Source organism: Euprymna scolopes, chromosome 46 (genome assembly GCF_053919585.1).
Source record: "Euprymna scolopes isolate OS-2025 chromosome 46, ASM5391958v1, whole genome shotgun sequence".
Lineage (NCBI taxonomy): Eukaryota > Metazoa > Mollusca > Cephalopoda > Sepiida > Sepiolidae > Euprymna > Euprymna scolopes.
The window spans coordinates 206193892-206201391 of NC_136527.1; the positions used below are offsets into that span (position 1 = coordinate 206193892).

The following is a 7500-nucleotide window of genomic DNA, read 5'->3' on the forward strand; positions in this document are numbered from 1 at the left end:
AACTTTACAAAAATAAAGTGAACTTTACTAAAATGAAGTAAATTTTGCTAAAATGAAATAAACTTAACAAAAATTAAGTAAACTTTACTAAAATGAAATAAACTTTACTAAAATGAAGGAAACTTAACTAAAATGAAGTAGACTTTACTAAAATGAAGTAAACTGGGAAGAAATAAGATCAAATAAAATAAAGTTAAATAAATATGTGTGTATAATTTAAACAAAATTGTATAGAGAAACAAGATATGGAGACCCAACAATGTAGGGATATAGAAATGACGGACAGAGATAGATTACTATATAGAAGAATATTTAAAATCGGACGACAAAAAACTTAAGAGAACAATCACCAGACGGGTGCGATAACATTTAATATCACGTGAACGACGTAGAGAAAGTTATATATCACATGGACTACATTATGGCTGTACCACAAATGAAACAAATGTGTCCACAAAGAAAAGGCGAGTTGGAGTTATTTCCTATTATTTGTCATTGTCTTTTCTGTAATAAGAAACTGCACACAACTTGACTTGATCTACGGAAAGAGTTACAGTGGAAGGTAACAATGTGAATTAAGTATATGAAAGAATATACAAGTATGCAAATAAAGTCAGAATCTGAATGAGGTATATGAAAGAATATACAAATATACATTAATATACAAATAGAGTCACGCTCTGAATGAAGTATATGTAAGAATATGCAAGTATACATGAATATACAAAAAAGTCACAATCTGAATGAAGTATATAAAAGACTATACAAAAAAAAGTCACAATCTGCATTAAGTATTGGAAAGAATATACAAAGTATACATTAATATACAAAAATGTCACGATTTGAATGAAGAATATGAAAGAATATACAAGTATGCAAATAAAGTAACAATCTGAATGAAGTATATGAAAGAATATACAAATATACATGAATACAGAAAAAAGTCACAATCTGAATTAAGTATACAAAATAATATACACATATATATGTATATACAAAAATGTCACAATCTGAATGAAGTATATGAAAGAATATACAGGTATACATGAATATCCAAAATGTCACAATCTGAATGAAGTATATGAAAGAATATACAAGTATACATAAATATACAAAAATGGCACAATCTGAATGGAGTATATGAAAGAATATACAAGTATACATAAATATACAAAAATGTCACAATCTGAATAATGTATATGAAGAATATACAAGTATACAAGAATATATATAAATGTCACAATGTGAGTAAAGTATATTAAGAATATACAAAAATTTACAATCTGAATAAAGTATATTAAGAATATACAAGTATACATGAATATATTAAAAAAGTCACAATCTGAATGAAGTATATGAAAGAATATATAAGTATACATGAATATACAAAAATGTCACAATTTGAATAAAGAATAATAAAGAATATACAAGTATAAAAGAATATACAAAAATGTCACGATTTGAATGAAGAATATGAAAGAATATACAAATATACATGAATATACAAAAATGTCACAATTTGAATAAAGAATAATAAAGAATATACAAGTATAAAAGAATATACAAAAATGTCACGATTTGAATGAAGAATATGAAAGAATATACAAGTATACATGAATATACAAAAATGTCACAATTTTTATCAAGAATATGAACGAATATACAAGTATGCATGAATATACAAAAAAGTCACAATCTGAATGAAGTATATGAAAAAATATACAAGTATACATAAATATACAAAAATGTCACAATTTGAATGAAGAATAATAAAGAATATACAAGTATACAGGAATATACAAAAATGTCACAATTTGAATGAAGAATATGAATGAATATACAAGTATACAGGAATATAGAAAAATGTCACAATTTGAATGAAGAATATGAAAAATATACAAGTATACATGAATATACAAAAATGTCACAATCTGAATGAAGAATATGAAAGAATATACAAGTATACATGAATATACAAAAATGTCACAATTTTTATCAAGAATATGAACGAATATACAAGTATGCATGAATATACAAAAAAGTCACAATCTGAATGAAGTATATGAAAAAATATACAAGTATGTATGAATATACAAAAATGTCACAATCTGAATGAAGAATAATAAAGAATATACAAGTATACAGGAATATACAAAATGTCACAATTTGAATGAAGAATATGAATAAATATACAAGTATACATGAATATTAAAAAATGTCACAATTTGAATGAAGAATATGTAAAAATATACAAGTATACATGAATATAAAAAAAAATGTCACAATTTGATTGAAGAATATGAATGAATAATACAAGTGTACATGAATATTAAAAAATGTCACAATTTGAGTGAAGAATATTAAAGAATATACAAGTATACATGAATTTAAAAAAGGTCACAATTTGAATGAAGAATATGAAAGAATATACAAGTATACAGGAATATACAAAAATGTCACAATTTGAATGAAGAATATGAAAGAATATACAAGTATACATGAATATAAAAATAATGTCACAGTCTGAATTAAGTATATGAAAGAATATCCAAGTATACATGAATAAAAAAATAAAGTCACAATCTTAATTAAGTATATGAAAGATTATACAAGTATACATTAATATACAAAAGAAGCACAATAACAAAAAATATGAAAGAATATACACGCATACATAAATATACAAAAAAGAAACGCAATAACAAAAATGACAAAATGAGTACCTGGTAATCTAGAATACAAATAAAATAAAATTAAACTTTAAAGAAAATAAAAGTTTAGATGACAAATTACACACCTGTGCACAATAAAGATACAGGTTTGATATGAAGACAACATTTTCATAAAAGATGAGAGTTTAAAATCATAAAAGTCCAATATAACAGGTGGAGATTGGTTTGGTAGGGTTTAAACCAAGTGGAGTTATATGTATACAATTATATATTTACATATACAGGGAAATAATATACATACATAGCATATACATATTTCTATCCACATGCTGTAATCAACAAGCTCCAAAAAAGAGGGATTATCGTTCTACCCTGGCTCTGATAGTGAATTTATAATTTGTATAATTTCCCTCATGGAAAATGTCAGATCCCGTTTGAAGTAAACAGACATCGACGGTTGATCAGGCAGATACTTTGGGTTTGTGCATACTGGACTTGCAATTATAAAACGATCAAATTACTGCATACTAGACTTGCAATTATAAAACGATCAAATTACTGCATACTAGACTTGCAATTATAAAACGGTCAAATTAGTGCAAACTGGACTTGCAATTATAAAACAGTCAAATTAGTGTATACTTGACTTGCAATTATAAAACAGTCAAATTAGTGTATACTTGACTTGCAATTATAAAACGGTCAGATTTAAATATATATATATATATATATATATATATATATCATATACATATATATATATGTATATATAATATATATATATATATGTATATATATATATACATATATATATATATATATATATATATGGGTTAGTGCATACAGGACTTGCATTTATAAAACGGTCAGATTTCAAAGACCAAGTGTAGCCATATGGGTCCATAGGCGCTAAAACTACATATTCATGCTAATACAATACACGATATGAGGAAAATTTCGTTGATGCACAGGCCGGGAGGAAATATAATGTACAACGGAATTTGAAGTGTTTTACCAGTAAAAATATAGGTAGAACTTGACTGTGCTATGATGGAGTGGGGTCGGTACTAGAGTGGCTTCCTATTGTTGTGGGGGAAAAGATAGAGAATATTTATGTAGAGAGGTTAAACAGGTAAGGAATAGCAAGGAGTAGGGTGTCTGTGAAATTTACTTGTCTTTTCTAGGCACAGGGAAATGCCACGTAAAAATCTTTTATTGCCAATTAGAATATAATTTACTCTAGTCATGCTATAAGGGTTTATAATAAATCGAAGAAAGCACTTTATCACCAGATGAAAGCTGAGTTGTGAATGATGTACAGATGTTATTTCTGAAGCGTGCAAATCTTATGAGGTTTATAAGTGTTTGAAGAAGTTGTGTGCGCAGCTATTTTAAGAGGAGTGGGTGTTTTTGGATGAGTGAGTATTATAAGAATAGTGGGTATTTTTAGATGAGTGGGTATTTTTAGATGGGTGGGTATTTTTAAATGAGTGGGTATTTTTAGATGGGTGGGTATTTTTAGATGAGTGGGTATTTTTAGATGGGTGGGTATTTTTAAATGAGTGGGTATTTTTAGATGGGTGGGTATTTTTAGATCAGTGGGTATTTTTAGATGGGTGGGTATTTTTAGATGAGTTGGTATTTTTAGATGGGTGGGTATTTTTAGATCAGTGGGTATTTTTAGATGAGTTGGTATTTTTAGATGGGTGGGTATTTTTAGATCAGTGGGTATTTTAGATCAGTGGGTATTTTTAGATCAGTGGGTATTTTTAGATGAGTGGGTATTTTTAGATGGGTGGGTATTTTTAGATGAGTTGGTATTTTTAGATGGGTGGGTATTTTTAGATGAGTTGGTATTTTTATATGGGTGCGTATTTTTAGATGGGTGGATATTTTTAGAGCAGTGGGTATTTTTAGATCAGTGGGTATTTTTAGATGGGTGGGTATTTTTAGATGAATGGGTATTTTTAGATGAGTGGGTATTTTTATATGGGTGCGTATTTTTAGATGGGTGGATATTTTTAGAGCAGTGGGTATTTTTAGATCAGTGGGTATTTTTAGATGGGTGGGTATTTTTTAGATGGGTGGGTATTTTTAGATGAGTGGGTATTTTTAGACGAGTGGGTATTTTTAGATGAGTGGGCATTTTTAGATCAGTGGGTATTTTTAGATCAGTGGGTATTTTTAGACGAGTGAGTATTTTTAGATCAGTGGGTATTATGGAATAGGAGTAAAGAGTAATGGATGTTTTGTTTTATCTTCGGAATTATTGTATTCTATTTAAAACAGTACTTAATGTTGTTTGTCCTTAGGTTTCTTATAAATGTTGTTGGTGTATTATCTTCGGAATTATTGTCTGAGAAAAACATGTGGTTTTCAATGCAAGTTTTATAAAAAAAGAGGAAAAAATCTATATGAGTGTGGATATTTAAAGTTGAGCAATTGTATGTGGGTTTGATAGATAAGATGGCTAATGATGTTTTATTAGGGATATGTGGAGTTGGAAATGCAACAGAATAACTTACAGTAGTTGGTGCGATTTGGTTGTTTGAGCATAGTGTTGTATGGATCAACGCTTTGAGTCTCAGTTCGACAATAGCTGACTACTGTGTTTAGGTGGGGAAGGGTGACAGTTGCTATGTTGAGGTGATTCCATAACTGTACTTATCAATGTATCATATCAATGTATCATATATATATATATATATGTATATATATATATATAAATATCAATGTATCATATCAATGTATCATATATATATATATATATATATATATATATATATATATATATATATGTTTAGAGGTACAGAATTTAAATAAAGGTTTAAATATAATAAGCGTTTCAGCAATCATCTCATCCGGAGAAAATCGATAGCATAAAAATAATATTATTATGTCGAAAGTAAAATGAGAAAGAATGCGATGGATGTTTCTTTCTGCTGGGACAAAGAAGGTTTCTGCACCGCAATGTTTTCTGCACCATAATTTTTGGCACATTCAATAATTCCCCATAGAACTCTTTCCTTTCGACATAATATTATTATTTTCACGCTATCGATTTTCTCCTGATGAGATGATAGCTGAAAGAGATCTCGAGAGACTTCCGCCTATTATATTTAAAACTTTATTTAATATATATATATATATATATGTGTGGGTGTGTGTGTTTCCATGTTTGCTCGCCAATATGCGAATTTTGAACAAGTTCTATATGCAATTGTCTTTATACTATATCCTCAGCAGTAACTGTATCGTCTGGTTCTTTGCTAAGTAAAGAAATATCTAATTATTTTGCGTCTGTGTTTCATATGAGCTTTTCAATGAAATGTAACTCGTTTATCATATTTACAACAAGCAAAACCTAACATGTGATTGATGATAAAAATAAAACAAATTCAAATTTTGTATTATAAACTTTATTTTACTTTATTTATATAAACATTTAACATGTGTTTTATCTTATCATAATAAAAAAACAAAGCTAATATGTGCTTGGTGATACAAAAATTGAATTTGTTTTATTTTTATTATAAACTTTATTTAAATTTATTTATATAAACATTTAAAATATGTTTTATCATAAAAAAAACTAATATGTGTTTGATGATACAGAAAATTGAATTTGTTTTATTTTTTTTATTATTGACTTTGTTTTACTTTATTTATATAAACATTTAAAATATGTTTTATCTTATATTAAAAATAAAACTAATATGTGATTTACAAAACTAAAAATATTTTATTTCTTTTATTTTTATTTACAGATGTTCCTGTTTCATCACACATAATTTATTTTTAACATTCTCTCAACAATTGCTCACTTGTATGAAGAAAAGCAGGAGCAGCAATGTATGTTATATTCTTATGAAGCAGGTTCACTTTCTGTAATCTTCATAAGAATTTCATATAAATTTAGAATTAAATACGAAAGTAAAATTCCATATTCAAAACTACGTTAATCTTATCCTACAATCAATTTTAGTGAAACATGCAGGAGCACAGTGATAAAAATAAACATTGTGAAGTGTGTGGATACTCTTGTTCTCACAAATTAAATTTGATGATACATATGAGAACACACACTGGGGAAAAGCCACATTCATGTGAAGTGTGTGGATATTCTTGTTCTACACAATCAAATTTAATGAGACATATAAAAACTCACTCTGAGGAAAAGCCATATTCTTGTGAAGTGTGTAGATATTCTTCTCCTCAAAAATTAAATTTAGTGATACATATGAGAACACACACTGGGGAAAAGCCATATTCATGTGAAGTGTGTGGATATTCTTGCTCTACAAAATCAAATTTAGTCAAACATAAGCGAACTCACACTGGCGAAAAGCCATATTCTTGTGAAGTGTGTGGATATTCTTGTTCTGCAAAATCAAATTTAGGGATTCATATCCGAATTCACACTGGCGAAAAGCCATATTCTTGTGAAGTCTGTGGATATTCCTGTCCTACAAAACCAAAATTAGTGTCACATATGAGAACGCACACTGGGGAAAAGCCACATTCTTGTGAAGTTTGTGGATATCCTTTTTCTAAAAAATCAAATATAGTGAAACATATGCGAACTCACACTGGCGAAAAGCCATATTCTTGTGAAGTTTGTAGATATTCTTATTCTACAAAATCAAATTTAGTGATACATATGAGAACTCACACTGGCGAAAAACCATATTACTGTGAAGTTTGTGGATATTTCTGTTCTACAAAATCAACGTTAGTTGGGCATATGAGAACGCACACTGGCCACCAAATGGAAATGTGACCATGTTCTATGACAAAGACATACAGGCAGGCAGATACATAAAAGACA

At 28.1% G+C, this 7500-nt stretch overlaps 1 long non-coding RNA gene across 1 annotated transcript in view; it reads left to right on the plus strand.

The window, feature by feature from the left end:
* Positions 1 to 7500, plus strand: part of LOC145270393 (uncharacterized) — a 15890-nt gene that overhangs the window by 8010 nt on the left and 380 nt on the right. The window contains exon 3 of the long non-coding RNA XR_013865335.1: positions 6440 to 7500. This exon is cut by the window's right edge and continues 380 nt beyond it. This is a non-coding gene — a long non-coding RNA (uncharacterized LOC145270393). The remainder of the gene's footprint in view (positions 1 to 6439) is intronic.